This window comes from Neopsephotus bourkii, unplaced genomic scaffold (genome assembly GCF_033783945.1).
Source record: "Neopsephotus bourkii isolate Nb327-2 ecotype Australia unplaced genomic scaffold, CSIRO-AGI_Nbou_v1 NB_168, whole genome shotgun sequence".
Classification (NCBI taxonomy): Eukaryota; Metazoa; Chordata; class Aves; order Psittaciformes; family Psittacidae; genus Neopsephotus; species Neopsephotus bourkii.
The window spans coordinates 3362658-3383851 of NW_026900684.1; the positions used below are offsets into that span (position 1 = coordinate 3362658).

A 21194-nucleotide genomic window follows, 5' to 3' on the forward strand; every position below is an offset into this window, starting at 1 on the left:
CCATGATTTTTCAAATATGATGGACAGTGTCTTACCAACTTCATTTGCCAGCTCCTTCAGGACCTGCGGATGGATTTCATCAGGTCCCATGGACTTGTGTACGTTCAGGTTCTTAAGATGGTCTCAATCCAGATCCTCTCCTACAGTGGGCCTAAGGTCTTCGTTCTCACAGTTCCTGCGTCTGTCTTCCAAGACCCGGCTGGTGTGGTCAGAGCATTTGCCAGTGAAGACAGAGGCAAAGAAGTCATTCAGAACCTCAGCCTTCTCCAAATCCAGGTTAGCCAGTTCTCCTGATAGTTTGGGGAGGGGGGGGGGGCATGTTGTCCCTAATATGTCTTTTGTTTTCAATGTACCTATAGAATCCCTTCCTCTTATCTTTCACATTCCTAGCCAAGTTTAATTCTAACTGGGCCTTATCTTTCCTAACCTGGTCCCTAGCTTTCCTGACAACATCCCTGTACTCTTCCCAGGCTCCCTGTCCTTGCTTCCACCTTCTGTAAGCCTCTTTTTTCCTTTGAAGCTTCCTCAGCAGCTCCTTATCCATCCAAGGAGGTCTCCTGGCCCTCCTGCTGCACATCCTTCTAGTTGGGATGCAACACTCCTGAGCTTGTAGCAGGTGATCCTTGAATACCAGCCAACAATCTTGGGTCCCCCTGCTGTCTAGGGCTATTTCCCATATTTTCAATGGCCTGGCTATGTAAAAGGTGAATGTATACCAACATTTATCTAAGCTCATTCTCCTACCTCTCCATCATCTTTACCTAGTCTTGGGAAACGGGAGAGGTGCCTGAGGACTGGAGGAAAGCAAATGTCACTCCTGTCTTCAAAAAGGGCAAGAAGGAGGACCCGGGTAACTATAGACCGGTCAGCCTGACCTCCATTCCTGGGAAAGTGATGGAACACCTTATCCTTGGTGCCATCTTAAGGCATATCAAGGATAAGAGGGTTATGAGGAGCAGTCAACATGGCTTCACCAAGGGGAAGTCATGCTTGACCAATCTCGTAGCCTTTTATGAGGAAATAACACGGTGGATGGATGATGGCAGAGCGGTGGATGTGGTCTACCTCGACTTCAGCAAAGCGTTTGACACGGTCTCCCACAGCATCCTCGCAGCTAAATTGAGGAAGTGTGGTCCGGATGATCAGGTAGTGAGGTGGACTGTGAACTGGCTGAAGGAGAGAAGCCAGAGAGTTGTAGTCTATGGGCGGAGTCTAGTTGGAGGCCTGTATCTAGTGGAGTGCCTCAAGGGTCGGTACTGGGACCAGTATTATTTAATATATTCATCAATGATTTAGATGAGGGAATTGAGTGTACTATCAGCAAGTTTGCTGATGACACTAAGCTGGGAGGAGTGGCCGACACGCCAGAAGGCTGTGCTGCCATCCAGCGAGACCTGGACAGGCTGGAGAGTTGGGCGGGGAATAACTTGATGAAATATAACAAGGGAAAGTGTAGAGTCCTGCATCTGGGCAGGAACAACCCCGGGTTCCAGTATAGATTGGGGAATGACCTCTTAGAGAGCAGTGTAGGGAAGAGGGACCTGGGGGTCCTGGTGAACGACAGAGTGACCATGAGCAGACACTGTGCCCTTGTGGCCAAGAAGGCCAATGGCATCCTGGGTTGTATTAGAAGGGGGGTGGTTAGTAGGTCGAGAGAGGTTCTCCTTCCCCTCTACTCTGCCCTGGTGAGACCTCATCTGGAATATTGTGTCCAGTTCTGGGCCCCTCAGTTTAAGAAGGACAGGGACCTGCTGGAGAGAGTCCAGCGTAGGGCAACTAAGATGATTAAGGGAGTGGAGCATCTCCCTTATGAGGAAAGACTGAGGGAGCTGGGTCTCTATGGTTTGGAGAAGAGGAGATTGAGGGGTGACCTTATTAGTGTATATAAATATATAAAGGGGGAGTGTCACGAGGATGGAGCCAGGCTCTTCTCAGTGGCAAACAATGATAGGACAAGGGGAAATGGGTACAAACTGGAACACAAGAGGTTCCACTTAAACTTGAGAAGAAACTTCTTCTCAGTGAGGGTGACGGAACACTGGAACAGGCTGCCCAGGGAGGTTGTGGAGTCTCCTTTGGAGACATTCAAAACCCGCCTGGACATGTTCCTGTGTTACCTTATCTAGGGGTTCCTGCTCTGGCAGGGGGATTGGACTAGATGATCTTTTGAGGTCCCTTCCAATCTCTAACATACTGTGATACTGTGATACTGTGATACCTACTTACTGTTCTCCAAAGGACTCGACTCCTGCAAAGTTTCTTTTGCTGCCTCTTTCCTGTCATAACTGAAAATGACAGGTTGTGCTGCCAGCCTCCCTGATTCTGTATTGCCTGAGAACTGTAGACAGACGGGTTTTTGGCCACTGAGATTTGGCAGAAGGGCTTTTCAACCTCATGTAGAGTCATGGAGCATGCTGTGGGATACAATTACTGCCACCTTACAGATTGCTCCTGAAGTTGATGCTTCTGTCTGGCACAGTTCTTGCTTCCAAAGCCTCACCCAAATAACCATCTGTGGAAAGGTACAAGTAAATGGATAAGTAGGAGCTCACTTGCAGCTCTAGCCATAAAACCATCTGCTTCTCAGGAAGTAGTTAACATCTTATAGGATTTTCTATGTATGTATGTCCAACTACCGCCAAGTCAGATAGAGAAAAAGTAAGTGAAACAGAGTTGTGGTAGGTTTTTATTTCTTAGATTTCCTATGAAAACCTCATGTTTGGGTTCAAATGAAAGGAAATGGCTACATCAATACCTAATGAGTAGTAATTGCAGGAGTTAGGGTAATAATTATAATAGAGTCAAAACAAAGGATGTGCAATTGTTTGGCATGCAAATGTATTTTTGGATTATTGTTATCCAATATTGTTGAAACATGCTGAAGCCATGTAAGTAAGCCAGAGAATCCTGGTATGTTAAGCATAGGCAGGTGTGTAATGGAAAAATAAATAATGCATAATTCTCTGAAAAATGTAAATGTCTGTTATTAGAAAATTGTCTTATTTTCACCATTGTAAAACTGTACTTTAGGTGTAATACAAACTATTGCTGCAGAAATGCATAGGGAATATTTAATCATTAGGTAAAATATAGGGATCTACTAAACATACATTCCATTGGCTCAGTGGGTGAATAAAGTCAGTGCCAGACTACTGAAGTTATATACAACTTGTTATATGTTTTCCCCAGCTATGACATTTTTTAAAAGGAACTGCTTCTGTGTAGATTTTAAGGGCCGACTTGTAGTAGTTGAACTTAGAGACTTGGCTTAACCTGTAAGAAACAGAAAAAAACTAAGATGTGGTAACCCCAAAGCTGAATTGCTTTTCTCAGTGGAAGACTCCTGGAGTAATCTATTTCCTGCCTGCTTGGGTAGAGCAAGAAATCTTGGGAGGGTGGGGTGGGGGGGTGGCCTGTCAAGATCACTCCCATTACTGGTCTAAGTGTTGAGTACTGTGAGTTTTTTCTCAGTTAATATTTTCACAGCTTCTATTTCAGTTTTCCATTATGACCAAGGAAATGCTACCCCATCCCTGGAAGTGTTCAAGGCCAGGCTGGACAGGGCTTCGAGCAGCTTGGTCTAGTGGAAGGTGTCCCTGCCCAGATCGGAATTAGATGCTCTTTAAGGTCCTTTCCAACCCACGACATTCTATAAACTCACTATAGAAAAAATATTTGCTGTGGGAAACTGTAGTGTTCTCTTTTATTTTAGAGTGGCAGACCAAGAGCAACTTTTTATCTGAGATAATCCTAATGTGCTTGAAGTAGGAGGCTGCCTTCCAGCTCCTTTGGCAGCAACCAGCTTTCAGATCCTGGGACAGTATCTGTGTGAACTGCTGTGTTGAATCTTCAGTATGCCAAAGTTGAGGGTGACATATCTCAACATATTGTAGACCTTATCCATTAGTTTCAGACCTGGAAAAAGCAGAGAAGAGAAATACGTCAGAATTTTTATGAAAGCTGCTTGCCAATCTTGGGATGTTCTGAGTTATTCCTTAATATTCTCATTTAACTGTCCTAATCTTGGTTTGAATATGTGCTTTTATGTTTATATTTTATCTCATTGTGTATCCTTTCAATTTGCATTAATTTTAATGGAGGCAGAATATGCACAGTGAAGAGAAAATTACATCACCAATGTGAGAGCAGATAAAGACAAACAAGCTGTTAGCAGCCTTTTCAGCAGCAAGCTTGTCTTCACATTAGTAAATTGGCCACAAGAGGAGATCCCATTTCAAGTGAGTCACACTGTCAAACAATTAAATCACAGTATAGCATATTAAAGCCTCTTCACAATGATGGGGAAACTGCTGTCAGTTCATCTCCCAGCTTTGGTAGTACAAAAGCAGCAAGGAATATTTCCTATTAGTGATCAAGTCCAGAGTGTTCAAAAAGGTCTGATACAGTAAAACTGAATGATAGTTTTTTTGGTTTTTTTTTACTGTTATCCAAAGAGCAAATATTACGAATACTTCAAGATTAAGGAGAAAATTTGAAGGGAAAGACAGTGACTCATGGTGATACTTTGAAAAAATAATGGCCATATAATGTGTTTTTCAGTGCACAAAGTTCAAAAAAAGATGAAAGTGAAACAGCCTAAACAACTTGATGGAATTTTAACCATTTTCGCTTTTGGAACAATTCTTTCTGGTAGAAATTCTTTATTAATCATAATAAATTTTGATTAAATACTTGTCCTCTATAATGTCTCCAAAATTTGTAGATATTTTGTACCAATTTTATAGAAAGGTTTTCAAAATCATACTGCACATAGCATGCAGAGATATGTATCTGTGATTATCCCCTCTGTATCTCTTTGAGGAGGGATAACTGTATCTGGATCCATTAGGAAGTAAGATTATGGCTTTCTCATTTTCTTGCCTGATCCGTAAAGCCCTGGTGCAAGCAAGAGTAATACCAGGCAGTGTGGAGCCAAAGGAACTGGTGCTGCAACATAAGACACTTTTCTTCACTCCTGATGTGTTTTTAATTTCACCAATTCATTATTCTGTGGGGAGAGAGAGACTTTTTAAACAGAAACCAGGCAAAAAATTTTGCTGAGATCTCTGTCCTGCTATATATGGAGAGAGGAGGAGTTGATTAAGGAAAAGAAAGTAACATTATGTCATGCACTGTATTTATATGGTATGATTTTTTAAATGTTAAAAAATGCTAACAAAGTACAGCTGTACTAAAACCTCTTATTTTATAAAATTATGAGTGTTCATCAATTGCTAATTATGATGATCTTAAAATGTTGATATGTAATTATATCTGTGTTCTGTCACTGAAAATGTAGCACCTAACCGTACATTATCCCAGTAAATTAGCAGGAGATGCCAGTTTCCTGTGCTAACACTGGGCAGTATTCCCACTTCAAACAAGTTTGTACATACTGCATTATGCATAAAATGTATTGTGAAACAAAACTGAACCTGGCTTAAGCTGTTGGCACAAAATGGCATAAATACATAAAAATGTCAAAGTCCTGGAAAATGTGATTTATGTTTTACACCTTGGGCAAATACCAGCTAGACATACAGTCTGCAGATTTTTGTCTTTCCCTGCAGGGAATATTATTTTAGTTGCTAAGGAACTACTAACTGAGAATGTATGGCACTGATGAAAATTTAGCTATTTCTTATTAACTCATAGAAGCAATCATGTTATTTTGATCATCGTGCTGCAGTGGGAATTGTGAAAAGTAGTTAATCTTATTTAACCAGTTACACGTCCAGTTCTATGAAAGCTGTACATATTTCAGTGAGTAGAAGGCAGAAATAAAAAATGATACAACTTTTTGTATTTACAGTAGCCTTGACACTTGACTTACATTTACAGAAAAGTGCTATGATGCTGTAAAAAAAACCAAGTTGTTGATTTTTAATGCTCTACTCAGTAAAATCTTTAATAAGCAGGTCAAGTGCATTTGCTATGTTTCTCTTTGTGAAAACAGCTATGTCAGCAGAGAGCTTCAAGAGACCCCACTGAGGCTTCCTCTCACCCCAGGGCTCTGTGCTGGGCAGTATGGGGCCATGGCCAGCGACCCTGCTCTGCTTATCCCTGCAGTGGGGTACAATCCTACTGTCTCTCCCCTGCTTCTTTGTGGGGAGAAACAAAAAGATGAATGAGGGGGTAAGGGACAGGAATATCTGAACCTGAATGCACTAGGCAGGTCGATATAAAATGAGTTTTTCTATAACATGCCAACTGGGGTACAAATATGATTAGATGGAACAGAAATATTTTTCTTCCACTATATGTAAATCCTGACACTTATTGTCCTAGGATCATGGCTTAAAATATAATCTAGAAAATTCCATTAAATAAAAAGGTGGGGATAGAGTGTTTGAGTCTGCATGTTTCTGAGTAGTTTTCTGGATGCAGAGGGAGCAATACTAAAAAGTATGATTTCTGCTACCCTTATCTTTTTCCCTAAGCAGCTGTTCGCCACTTGCAGTCACTCAACCACTATGGTCTGTGCAGTGTGTTGTTCCTTATGCTCTTACTGTGAGATGATGCTGAAAACCTAAAGGTTGGATTAGAGTCCCTGGTGGCAATAAGGGATCTCCATATCTGGAGGACTTTTAGAAAAGGTTAGCTAAACATCTATCAGCACTGACACCGGAACAGTTTGTTCATCAGGGCAAGAAGATGTGTTAATCAATCAGCCTGTAGTCTGCAAAATATGAAAAGCTGGTAAATGAAATGATAGCATAAAAGCAAATCCCATACAAATCCATCCTATTACACGAGTGACCTTTGAAAAAAAATATTAATATCAATAACAGTTAAAAATTTTTACCTAATTCTCCCCCCCCCCCCCAGATTAAAAATACATTATACAAGATGATCCAGAGATTTATTTTTTTTTCTCCAAAATGTGTCAGCTAAATGCCTGATCAGGTGAACTGAATAATCTCTGCAGTCCTTTACAAGCATGTGCTTGTGTAACCTATGCCCCCAGTGTCTGCATAGTTAATGGAGACATATGGTCAAACCCAGCAGGGGTTGCAGCCTACCCCTCACCCTTCTGTAAGTGGCTGCCGTTCTTCTTTGACTATAAAATGAGACAGAAATATGATATCCTGAGCTTTGGCACCACAGTACTTCTAAGGTTTGCACACACACAGATGACCCATGAGGAATCCTATGCATTGGTCTACAGCTTTTGATGGGCTGTGATTTAGGTGCAGTAGATAGCTTGAACAGGATAATTATTTTCCAAAGGGAAGAAAAATGTATGGGCATCACTATTTATGTTGTATTATAAGCATTTTAGTAGTAATTTAAAGCACACATGAATTGCATAGACGTATGATGAAATGGAAGGAATAACTTAGTCAAAATAATTAAGTAAGTATACCCACTGAAAAGCTATATTCCCAGTAGAATAGCAATATGCAGAGTTTGCCTGCCAAGGAAAAAGAAAAAACGAGCTGGCAAGACTGAGAACACACAGGTAGATCTTGCTGCAGAAAATTTAAAATGTGAGTTTTCAATAAAATATTAATGGAAGGAGTTTCTTTTACCTACCAATTCCAGACTTGTGTTTACTAGAGACAAAACAAAGCTTCCCATAGAGAATGTGAAGAAAAGCTCCTAGAGAATAAGGAAGTTACTCTTTCCCTTGTTATTAAAGCAATACTTTATTTCAACCAATCTATATGCACCGTTACCAGCTTCAGTTCATAAACTAATAGCAATAAAGGACACGGCCCTTATAAAGGGCAGTTGTGAGTATGTGATTTTGCCAACTGAAAGTTTACAGCACTTTTTAGCTCACTGCTGGAGTTACACATATGCTGTTCCCACCATAGCCAGTTTAATTCACTGTCCTTTGTAACGAAACAAAAACCAGGTTTTGCTAAGGCTTTCAGAAAATTTTGCTATGTGGGCTCCAAAACTCCTGTCCCACCTTTCCTCAAGTAAGCTAGAAACTGTTCCCAAGCTCCACACTGTCCTGCACCCTGGGGCTAGTGAGGCAGTGCAGTGGCACATGGCATGAGCTGTACTGATTGGTTATGTGCCTTTGCTTGGAAACCTTTCCTGTAAACCAGACCCAGCTGGGTTTTTTTCTTATACCAGGTTACTCAAAAAAGCAGCTCATGGGAAAACTGACAGTTCACCAGTTACGTTTTTATTATGGATTCAGATCCCTTAAGCTACTTTGGGACTATTAAGTTAAATTTTCATATTCAGCTCAAAGACTAAATCAGCAGGCATTCTGGAATATAAAGTGAGTTATATACTCCATAACAAAAATAAATGCTTTCACAATGATTTACATGTTTACAACAGTAACAGTGGCTAATGTGCAGTAAAGTCAAATTTCAATAAAAATGAGTTAATTAAGTCTTATTTTAATGCTAAAAAAAGAAGTAAGCATCGTGCATGGCTGATATAAATATTAATTGCCTGCAAGATGACATATAATAGCATAACATTCCATTATGATAATGAAGCAAAACCTAAAATAACAGACTACTGTTCACCACTGTGTATGGCATTGTCTATACACTGTCAGTGGGAGAAAGCTACAGATCTTGTAAATAAGGTATTATTAACTGGGAAAATAAAACCTTTTCTGCTTCACAATTCCAAAATGCATCACAGCACTGAAAATGCCTTTGTGATCTATTCTCTGTGTGTGTGTGTGTGTGTGAGTGTGTGTGTGGAGGGAAAGAAAACAGTTTCTCAGCATCTTCATTGAGCCATGAACTTCTGGTCAGGTTGTTGGTTTGGGTTTTTTTTGGTAATGAGATAAAATGGACCTCAAGAAAAAAAAGAGACTTCAAAAGAAAATATAAATATTAAATAATTCTTTGTTCCTTTCTATGACATAACCCGATAAGGGACACATACTGTGCATTTGTACTCTTATTGCAATTTCATCAATCTTTTATTCTGAGTGCAAAAAATCAATATTTTTTGGATGCTTTTGACAACACTGTGCTACTGGAAGACAAGAACATTAGAAAGTCAGCCTCAGAGTTTCACATCTTATCTTTATCTGACACAAGTTGTTATTGGACATTGGAAAATCATGATATTTCTTTGGACTTGGATTGGTGCAGTGATCTTGCATGCTTAACACCACAGGATGATGGGCTAAATGTAAAGCACATGGATTCTCTTTAGGACACTGAGAAAGGCTTTTTCTTCTATTGCTGCACACACTTAGGTAAATACTCTCAAATCAGCTTCACAGCTGATGTAAGTTGGAATAGTTCTGTTGAAGTCAACTGAATTAGTGCAACTCTGTTTACTCACACCTGCCCAGGATTATGTTTCTAAAATATTTACCAAATCGTTGCACCAGCTTTGAAATCCCTTATGTACAGTAATAGTAGAGTGGCTTACTTTCAGAGCACTTGTACTGTCTTCTGGGGGTCTGCTTGAAGAGTGAATTTTTGCTCCACGTGACTAAGATGGTCATGATTCAGCTCTTAAGCTACTAAGATAAAAAATGCATGACTACAAAGGAAAAATCATGTAAATTCTTGGCAGTTGGGATTCGTTGACTGCCTCCTGCTGAATACCACTGCAGGATTCCCATATGCATATGAAAATATCAGGTAGGTGATTAAACAGACTTTGCTATGCTGTAACTACACAAAACAAACCACGCTCCTGCAACCTCATTCCTTGGAGGGTGATTCTGATCCTACTGAAAGTATTAACCATGCCTTTGATATCTCTTCTGCAAACATGTCCAAGTGATTCTTGCATGATGGATCCTCTGTATAGTATTATTTTAATCACTTTTCTGCCCAGTGAATACAAATTATAGAATCTTACACTGATCATAAACCCAGACTTATTGCTAAGGTTTATGTATATATTTATACCTAAAAATGTTTATTAATCAGTCTGATAAAGCAATCACATTATTTATAAAATCTGATAGAAGGAAAAAATCGACTGGAGTATTTTAAAATATAAATTTGATTCTAGCAATCAAATACTTTCAGATCTTTCCTACTGAGGCAATCTAATGCATACACATTATCAGCCTTATGTTTTTTAAGTACTTTGTAGGTCCTTGTTTGTAAGATTGTTCTACCTCTGAGTTTTGTTGCTGGGCTTGGGGTCCAGACAGAAATTGCTTTAGGCTTTTTGTTAACCTAGGGATGACTGAAATACAGCTTTGCTGCTTTTGAGTTCTCTGCCAGTTTTTCTGGTTGCTTGATTAGACTGTGGCTTTTGTGGATTTACAAATGTGTGTGTGTGGCTTTCATCAGCACAGGGCACGTGCACAGGTCTGTAACATTGAGGAGACTGGAATGATTAAATATATTGACAAAGAATGAGGTAAGAGAAATATGTCTGGATGGCTCCCACATCAGACATCTGAATGACAAACAAATATATTATGGCAGCAATAGGAGTAGAAAGTTGAGTGTGGGTGAGAAAAATCTGGAGGTAAAGAATTAAGTTTATACTCAACAGTCTGTCAAAGCATATGTCTTCTGCAATTTTTGTTCTCAAATTCTAAATATAGACAGACATGTGACAAAGATACAGAGAGCTAATACTGGAGTTTGTTAAGGAAAGAAAGTATTACCTCTAAAGCCCCCCTGTTCCAACCCTTGATTTGTTGCATAGCTTTTACTTAGCACCTTTTCCAACAAAGCCTGATTTCTGGAGGCAGATGCAAAGCAGCAGTACACACATGCTAGCAAGTTTAGTGAGATTGCCAAAAACTTTGTTGAAAGTAACTAAACTTTGAAGTTGAAGGCATTAGTGCTGGTGTGATTTTTGCAGTTCAGGCTCACAGCTAGCCTTTACTCTTTGTACATTTGAAGGCTACTAATGAGACAGTGGTTTCTGTGAAAAATAAACACGATGCGGGTATACTGTCTAGTTGACCTATGGTCAGAGACTTTTTTGAAAATCAATGTGTGGTTTTCTTTCTTCCTTTTGATTTCTTTCTTTCCTGATAGCAGCAAAAGGAGGGGTTTCAGATGTGCAAATATTTTACGGTTGTGTATGCTTAAATTAACCAAAAAGGCCTTCTCTGATACTGACCAAAGATGCTTGAAAATGAAATAATAATGCTAATGGAAATGTTTATCCTGTGGGCTGTTGCAAATCTTAAATGAGAGCATACTGGTCTGACTAAATAGTAAGCAAGGGGTTATCTTGGAGTTCTTGCAACTGAGGGATCCTGGAGAGCAGCCTCTGTTACTTCAGTTAAAAAAACTAAAAAAAAAATCAGAAGGAGGTCCAGGAGCAAGTTAAACGGGAATTGTGCCAGTGATGGTTTGCAGTCTGTTGTACTTCTGGAAATCCCTTTCTGAATGCTGATAAGCTGCAGTTTGCTCATTGAATTAGAGTTACACACCACTTACCTGTCAAAGGTATTTTCAGAGCGAGTGTGTAGCTTCGTGGTTTTTTTTTGGCTCTGTTATTCCTACAGCCTGAAAAAGGGAAGTAAATGAGGGGGAACCAAAGTGCACTTTTTTCCAAATGAACAAAAATAATATTTATTATTTTTCACATTGAATTGAAAGTTTAACCTTGCTTGCTTGAAGCATTTGATCTCCAGCATTTGTACAGAAAGCCAAATGGTTACAGCATTATTTGAACATCTTCCCCACCCCTGAGGAGGCACTGGGGATGCGTGTTGTGCACCCTGGCACAGTGCTCCCAGCCCTGCAGCTGGGGTGACAGCAGAATCCAGCCTCTCCTTCTCTTCGCTAGTTTGGGAATCTGACCATGGAGAAAAAAAAAAATCTAAAACCAAGACTTTCAGTGCTGTTGACAGAAAATCACTATTTTTGTTAGGTCAGCTGAAGTCACATTTTTGGGTACATTGGCATTCACCAAAATGTTGTGTCTGGCTCCAACTTTGGTGCAGCTGTCACAACTATCAGAAACATCTTCCTGTAGAGGCAAAGGATCATTCACGTGCCTGTTGCTGTGATGCCCATTTATAGTGATGGCAGAAAGGACAGGCCAAGTGTTTAGGCACCACCAGCGTGTTCCTATGGACAATATAGTAGGACCAAGACAGAGAAGGACAACTGTTCGACAGCATCATGGGCAGGCAATCATCTCCACTGACTGTGCTGAGGAGTTGGCAGAAGACTGGGTTTATTCCAGCCTCTTGTGTGCTGGTGACCAGCTACTGGTAAGAGGCGAGGGAAAAACCTCAGTGGTGGCCCCATCTGCTCAGCTGGTCAAATAGGGGTGAAGCAGTCTTGATTCTCTCCTTCCCTCCAACTTTGCACCTGCAGAAGGGCTAATCATAATATTAAAGGTGTGTTACTGGACCAGGAGGAAAACAAAATAGAATATTGACTTTAGGATTCTAAAGTTGAATTTTGTGTAATATTTCCGATGTTTGTAATTAATATGCCTCCTGGGGAAGTGCAGTTGAGAATTTCTACATGGAAAACTCTCTGTATGACACATAGAGTTGAGATATGCTGATCTAATTCAGAATTAAAAACTGAAATACAGATAAATTGGTAATTATAGCTGTATAAATAACATAGGGTGTGAACGTCCTAATTGGCATGTGAGATGCAGTGTACTTCTAATTTTTAATTTCCAGTAGAACCAGCAACAACTATGATTCCTACTATGCAAATGTATGTGTTACTGGAATTTTTGTGCTACATATTTTTATGAACCAAGTAGTAATCCAATCAAGAGAAATTCATAAGCATAATCCTGTTCATTGGGGGTTGTGGAGATCCAAGTTTGGCATTCTGTGTTTCTGCTACATTAAAGGAATCAATGGAGAGTATGGAAACGTTTCTCTTTTACTATATCACAGTTAACTTGATGGCTTTTGCCTTTTTTGCCACATGATGTTGCAGGGGCCCTGATTCTGCTATCAGATCAATCTAGCTGATTGTGCTTGGTCAGACAGCCCTGGGGAATGCTCAGTGTACCTCTGAGTAACATGCTTAGCACAGAACAAAGTTACTGATAAATGACAGAGCTTTAATGCTGAAGACTTGATTTCAGACTTCTAGCAGTGTGTTTTGATATGAGGGAGTTTTTAAATGGTCTTTAATCAAAATTACAGGTCACCATAATACTGCATTGCAAATTGGGTGCCTCTTTTCACGTGGAGTACCCTGTCTCGTCAGTTACGGAAATCACAGTAACTCTCTGTGTCTTTAGCTGTGTATCTGATTTTGCATATATGGCACAAAAGATTAAGGGAAAAGAACAGCAAACATAAATACTGATGATTTTTTTTTTTTTTTTAATCAGAAGTCCCTTGAAATAAGTTCTATTCCTCAATAAGGCTGCATGAATGTGCGTCACAAAGCCCTGTCAGGGGTCTATGTATAGTGGCTGTCATCTAGCTCAGAAATGGCAGCCAACCTGATCCTCTGAAGCACACACACAGATATTCTTGAGGCTGGGAGGCCCAAGGTGTGTATGATATCTTCTGGTGAGTTGAGGAAAAAGGAGTTCTGGGAATGGTAGACTGGCTGGGAAGGACAATGTCAGGCAATGTTACCTCAGGGACTTCATCTCCAATTTGGGATGGTGGTGGGTTGGATTTGAACTAGTTTCTACAGCATCCAGCCTCTATAGTCAGAACTGTCTTGCTTCTTGCCATGTTATCAGGCTTGGACCACTTACCCATGGACCATTACATCTCCTTTGCTGCTTGCATGATGTACTTTTCTCCTGGGAGGTGCATCTGCACTCCCTTGCTGTGGCTCTATTTTTTTAAGGTTCAGTTCCCCCCTGACTACACCCCTGACTACTCCAGGAACCCAAAGAACTTCTTGCACCTTCCATTCCTCCTTCTGCTATTGTTTTACCATCCTTTTTTTAGATAACATTTTGCCTCTCTTCGATGTTAATCAGATTTAGATGATTCAGCCTAAATAAAATGAGCACTTATACTGAATTACTAGTGTTCATTTATGTCAGGAGAGAAACGGTATGATGAGAGTATTTGTTATGTAGATAGCTAGTAATGAGGCTCTTTGCTGAGGTACTTACAGAAGTTTTTGGAAATTGTATAAACTGATTTGTTGCAACAGAGCAAAATGGGATGGTTAATGAACGGTGTCCTTCCTGACTGAAGGCAAAAATCCTTCCTTAAAAGACCAAATAATCAGTAGCTGTCTCAAGGCAGCAGAGAAGTTGCAAATTTGCTTAACTCTCATCTTGCTCTTAAACTGGATTTTCCACCAGATACCTAAACATTTGCCAGTGGATTTTCAAATTGGTGAAGAACCTGACTGTGGCGCAGGAGACAATACTGTTTCCCAGGCCATTTGATGCTCTTTGTAGCACATATCATTGCTGTTGAGATAAATCTTGATCCTCTACCATTCTTTCTATCCTCTACTGATTTTTTTGTACTTCATAAACATATCCAAATTCCTGAATCTTAAAGACACTGTACATTGTACCCTTAGGTACAATCAAGCAGGAGAGGAAGCACAAAAGCAACATGAAATATGAAGACATTGAGGAAAATAAGAGTGAAAATAAATTAAGTAAATTGTATGTACACACACACACACACACACACACACACACACACACACGTATGTGTTACCTATAGGATATATGTTAGAAAACAAGAGCTGAGACCATATCAGGAAAATGGAACAGCAAAACAAGGGGAACACACACATAGGAATAAAATGCCCTGTAAAAAAAGAAATACCTCCTGGAAACTATAAGGGAAATCATGAAGCTTCAGAGTAGAGGAAGTTTGCACCAGGTTTCCTGAAACATGGCATTTTGCCTCCCCTGCAGGAAGACATGGAGTACTTTTTGACCTTAAATTCTGCTTCTGAAGTGACTTCATAACAATGTCATCATAAAGGGCCCTCGTCTTTCACTGTTAATGACTTCCTTATCAAATTTGTGCAGTTTACAAGCTGAAGGATGATTTCTTTTAGTTGTTTGCACTCCCAACTGCTTTTGGGATCTAGGAGTCAGACTGTTTTTTGTGCCTTTTACATTACTACCAGTAATAACCTGCTATTTGTCACAGCAGAATTCATTCCACTCTGGGAGCTCTTTGCAGTGCTAACTGAAGGAAAAATCTTGTTTTTATCACTAAGTTGATAGGACTCTGAGGCTCAGAAAGTACCGACATGCAAGGAGTTGAGACATAAAAACTTGCTTGTTTTACAATATTACATTTATTTTCCTTCATTTACAATTTCTTGTTGGCTTATTTAAGATGATTGCCTTTCTTGCAAAGGAGAATTTGATATAATCCTAACCAGTAATCCTGCAGCATTCTTTATAGGTGAAGTCTTTACTGTGTGTTATGCATTTTGTACCTACTACTTAAAAGCTGTTGCATTTTCATGCATATACTGATGTCCTGGATCCAGGACATGTACTTGTGTTTCAGTTTCTGAAAAGGAACTCAGGGGGCAGTGTCATTTAAAACAAAGGTTCTGTGAATATACATAGAGATGGATTTATTCAAATCTATGTGCAAGGGTTGCTACTGGTCACTTAGCTTCATATGGAAACTACTTCCAGCATGACCCCTGATGTTTCCTTTTCTGAGTACATATTCTAAAGACTTTACAGGAGATACATGGTTGGGAGTGCACACCAAAACGTGTGCTGTGGTTTAAGTCCAATCTGTAATTCAGAACCATGTAGTCGCTCGCTCACTTCCCCTCTTCCTCCCCCCTGCTCCCTGAGGGATGGGGAGGAGAATCGAAATGATGTAACTCCCACGGGTTGAGATAAGAACAGCCCAGTAACTGAGGTATAACACAAACCACTATTGCTGCCACCAATAATAATAATGATAAGGGAAATAACAAAGGAAGAGAATACAACCACTTACCACCTGCTGACCGATACCCAGCCTGACTGACCAGTGATCTAGCCCTTCTGGGTAGCTGCCTCCAGTTCTACATCCTGGGCAGGATGTGCTGTGGTATGGAATACCTCTTTGGCTAGTTTGGGTCAGGTGTCTCTGCTTCCTCCTGGCTTCCCCTCCTCCCTGGCAGAGCATGAGGCTCACAAAGTCAGAGTAAACACTACTGAGCAGCAACTAAAAACATCGGTGTTATCAGTGCTGTTCCCAGGCCAAAAGTCAAAACCACAGTACTGCACCAGCTACTAAGAAGGAGAAAAATGACTGCTACTGCTGAACCCAGGACAGCGTGGCTCCAAGGAGTAATCAGAGATCCATCCTGGCGTATAAAGGTCCTTTGTGGATCTCGGTATCAACCTAGATCTTGAGAGACCTTTTGACAGAGTGGAAAGACAAGCTTCCGCTGCTAGAGTATAGCAGAATTACCACAAGAATTATTGACTGCAGCATTATTGGGCAATGTTGCTATGTAAAATAATTTTATTTTTTTTTCTTTAGGGACGTTCACAGACTTTAGATGTGATTTCATATGAAATATCTCAGCAAAACCAGCAGCCAATTATTCCATTCATCACCTTTATGCAGTGTGCGCAGCTCCTGGAGCTGCTGTAGTCTTTTGGCAATGGTAAGTTTTACTCTCTTCTTGTATTCCCACTACATGATGCCTGCAATAAAATGCCATCATCATGTCTGCAGAGAGACTTGCCTTAAAAACAGATAAATAGAGTTTACAAACTAGGCTAATAACTTCAGCAGTTAAGGACTAAATTGTTCCTAGCTTTCCTGAAAGTTGTCTGATAAACAAAAGTAGGTAAAATGCTTTTTGAATTACCCAGGGCGTCCAAATGAATACATGAACTAATAACATCCTCATATGCCACATTCATTAATTGGAAGAGCTTTGTCTGATTGTTTTGATAATTTCATTTCAATTCATGATATAGAAATTGATATGAAGAAGTAAGTATTTGTGTTGTTTGTATGGTTATTTCCTTCCCCATAAACACCAGCTAGATAAAAATTCTTATATATAATATAATAACTTGTATGTTCATTGCTGGAGCTTTATTGTCTTTTGCATATTGTGAACTTTTTGTGAAGTTCACATTAATGTGAAGATGACATTAACGTACGTACTGTTTTTGTTCACTAACCTTGCTTACGATGTGCATTTTGCTTTTTAAGACACCAGGAATGTAAGGGAAGTGTATTTTTACAGTAACTGTTTTTTATATGTATATATTTAAATGTAGTCATTGTGGAATGAGTCCAGTGGTAATTTGTAAAATTTGCTACCTACTGCTCAATACCTACTTTGACTGTCAAAATAACCAGTAAAGACTTCACTTCATATCTGAGTGAAGCTAACATTTGGGGTGTGTATGAGGAAAATTTCAGAACTTCAGTTGACTTTTCTGTTCCAGTATTTGAGTTTTTCTCTATCACGAAAAGAAAATTCATTCCTTTGAAAAAAAAAATAAATTATATGTAAAATGTAGTTGTGAGAGGGACCATTAGTTCTGTTTAAAGTGAGTGCCTCAGTAATGTCGTGCACCTTTTAAGGATATAGTAAGAATTTTTTGTGACGTCTTCCTGTGGCACAATTGTGATATCGGGGGATTTCTTCGTTCACTTTCCATTCATGTTTTCTACCAATAAATGCTTCTCCTTTCATACATCTATATTAACTATTCTACTGGCTGATAAAGTTTGTGTTTGCTTTTACATATTGGGAGGTGATGGCCTAAAACTATACCATGGTATAATGGGTTCCCTATATTAAAGAACCAGAGGCTGTTTTAGTGTCTGGACCAGAAATACCTTATTCTTCTGAATACTTCAGGAGCAGAGTTGAAAGAGATAATGTGATACATATCTAACACCTGTCACTTTGAGGTATGTAAAAGTGCTTTGTAAACTGCAATGCAAGTTCAGAGTTTGGTTTGCCTTCTACTAAATGTAGTTTTCTCAGGGCAGGAATGGGGAGGGATAAATGTTTAACAATGCACAGAATTTGTAGACAGTGTTTTAGGAACTGATTACGGTTTCCCCCCGTGCACACAGTATTATGTGGGTGCTGTGATGGCACAAATCAATGCAAACAAGACCAACTTTTTGGTTGTGTGTTTTACTGTTCAGCTTTGATTTTGCAAATGCCTCAAAATAACTGTGGATTAAGCAAACAATGCTAATTTCTTAGATAGAAAGGACCCGCTCAATATTTTGGGCCTGTCTGGGCACTGTAAAGCTTTGGAATATCCTGGGGTTTATTGTCACAGTTACATATTTCTCAGTAAGGCTGAGGGAAGGTGACTGCAAAACATCCCCTGTGCTGTGCACATATGCATTTGGATGATGCATTAGAGACTTCAGCCTGCTCATCTGTACTGCTCATCCCCTGCCATCAGTACACAAAAGCTTACATGCTTTTGTGCCATGGGTTCTTATACATCTGTCGGAGCTGAGCTAAGCCATTTTCCCAAATGGTGACCTTGAGTACTCAGGGCTTTGTAACTCCTCTTAGGCATTGCTGTTTACTTGTTCTGTTTATCATAACCAGGTAGAAAATTGCTTCATTATACTGCTGAAGAGCAGATCAGTTTCAAATTACCCTGAAAGGCAGCCAGCAGAACAACTAACACCATGGGGCCACATTTCTAAATGGCCTTCAGTCTGGCTTTCAGGTTTGTGTTCCCAGGTTTGCACTCTCAATCAGTTGCAGAAAAAAATAATTTCAGGCCTGATTAGCTGTGATCCTCCATCTACCAGGCTTACAGAAAACTGAATAAATTGATGATTGAAAGGACAGTGGGAAAATGAGACAGTACTTGAACCTCTCCTAATGCAATCTGTTTGAGTTGTTTTGTTTTGCCCAGGTTGTATGGTCTTTTCTTTTTAAGTTACAAGAGTGTTGCATGATGCTCGTGACAGCACTCATCACTGCCTCTTTAAGGATGGGAAGCATCAATATAGTATGTAGTAATGGAGCAAGTCCTGTCAGTGATTGAGCATATTTCTCCCTTTATCTGAGTCCGTGGTAATAGCCTGAATTGAAAACCAGGTGGCATTGTCTTCAGGTAAACTGCCATTTACTTGAGCCAGGATTTCAACTCCCCAGGCAGTCTAGGTAGGGGGATATATGTGGGGCATGCCACATATATTTAATATCAATTGTCAGGACAACTGTTAGAATATTGCTTTGTTCTCTAGGATTCTCCAGGAGTAGGACCAGAGAACAGCAATGTGCCAGTGAGAGAGATAATTTAGTCCAGAGTGGGACAAATTTCATTTCTGTACAAATATTCCAAGATCATGTAATGCACTGAGAACAGCAAGATTAATTTTCTTGCCCTTTTATGTGCATTTCAAGATGTTGCAACCTCTTCCTCTAGAAGAAGAGGAAACGACTGACTACACAAGGAATTGAGAACAGCTTGATTTTCAATACAGTCTGTCACCTAAAATCATTTTCCCCCTGGAGATCAATACGGCCTTAATTAAGGTCACCCTAAGGATTGATGTTCTTGGCAAATTTTGTTTTACAAAGACAGATTTGTTAATGAACTTCTTCATAGGTCTATTTTGTCGTGATTACCAGCACTGAGATTCTCACAACTATGAAAAAACTATGAAAACTCATACTCCCTGATAGGATCAGTTTACTGATACAACTAGTATACTATACAAGTGATCAAGCTGAAAGTCTCATACAGCAAAAAGCCTGTGGGAAGTGCTCTGTGTACCTTTCTTCTTTTCTTACATTGACAGACTATTGCTTACAATGAGTAAATACCTCATGTGAGGAAGCAGTATTTGCTTAATATCAGGAAAGGGAAGTTGAAGTCTGATATTTTGCTGCTCCACAGAAAATTGTGTGAAAGAAAAGCTTTCACTGCATTGTACATTGTACATTGTCAAGTTCTCTTTGCAACAGTTTGGCTTTAAGTCATGCTGTCCTGATGGTTACTGTAAGAAGAAGTTCTTGAATGCTTCTGAAGTCTTGAAGGTAGAAATCACATGCTCGGCATTGTCTTTCTACCCCTTATCTGGGGAAAGGAGAAAATGTACTTTGCATAGAACAGATAGCTGGCCTCAGGACAGATGGCTGCATTTTTAGATTGAAACACTTCAAGAGCTGACCCTAGTAGAGGATACTGCTGTACCTTCCTTCTCTTGAAACTGAAGCCAGAGGCTGTGCTCAGGAAAGTTGACTGCTATTTGCTCAAAATACACCTGAATATTTAATCAAATATGACGTAAGATGGCTTAATTTGTGAGAAATGCTCTGGTTTGTTTTTTGTCATCTTTTGTACCTGACAGTTTATTAGGGTTTATAACAAACCAGCAAGCAAACAAAAGCATCCACTTTGTTAGAGAAGCTTTGTTGTTTTTGTTTTCATTGCAGGCAATGTATCACAAACTTACTGTAAAACAAGGAAAAAGGACATAGGGAAGTTTATCATTGATGACTGGGTATTTATACCGATGGTCCATAAGGTAGGAGTCCCATTTAATGCATCCTTAAAGGATATAATGAGACATGTTTCTGTCCCCTGGTGTTCTGTGAGAAAGGTCTTTCAGTCTCTTGCAGCCATTATCCTAAAAAGATGCAAATCAATCAATCTCCTTCCTTCTTGGAGCTGTGATGTTTTTGCACAACTCCATGATTGCCCTTACATTCCCAATCAAAGTCTCAACTGCAGCCTCAGGGAATGATCGCAAATAGCCTATAAACATGTGGCAAGACTCTGCATCCAGAGTTTGGCAGGAGCTATTTTGGCAGAGGCTACTAGTGCCCTTACACTGGTCACTTCAGTCCTCAGCTGTTATCTGACAGATGTGCTGGAGGGAACAGCGTCAGGCTGTTAGTGCTCTTTGTCTCCTTGGTAGGCTTTCAGCCACCAGATGTGTGATGGAACTCACAATCTCTTTAAATCAGAAGAGCCTAATAAATAAAGATGAAGTTCCTCCAGTCTCTGATTAGTTTACTATATGGTGGGAAGTAGAAAGCAAGCAATTTTTGTAATGACTTTTAAGGTATGAAGGAGCAGTTCAAAGCAGGCTAACATAAACATAAGTAGATAAAGTTTGAGCTTTCTTGGAAAAGAAATAGCCTTCCCTTTGAATACAGCTATTTATGTTGATTTCTGTCAGTTCTGCACTGCAGCTGTAAAGGATTGCAGGTTCCCATCTTCAAGATACTGTTACAACATGGCTTAAGAACCACACAGCACACAGGACTGAGCCATTTCCCCATATCCAGGACACATTATGGGAATACAGTTAACCCTCATTCCCTAGAGAAGTTTGAAACAGTCTTGTAATTGCACCCGGGGACAGGCAGGTTGGACTC

General features: G+C 39.8%; 1 protein-coding gene across 1 annotated transcript in view; it reads right to left on the reverse strand.

Annotated features, from left to right (window-relative positions):
* ASAH1 (N-acylsphingosine amidohydrolase 1) overlaps positions 1-21194 on the reverse strand; it is a 1168835-nt gene that overhangs the window by 270395 nt on the left and 877246 nt on the right. The gene's annotated exons all lie outside the window — the stretch shown is intronic.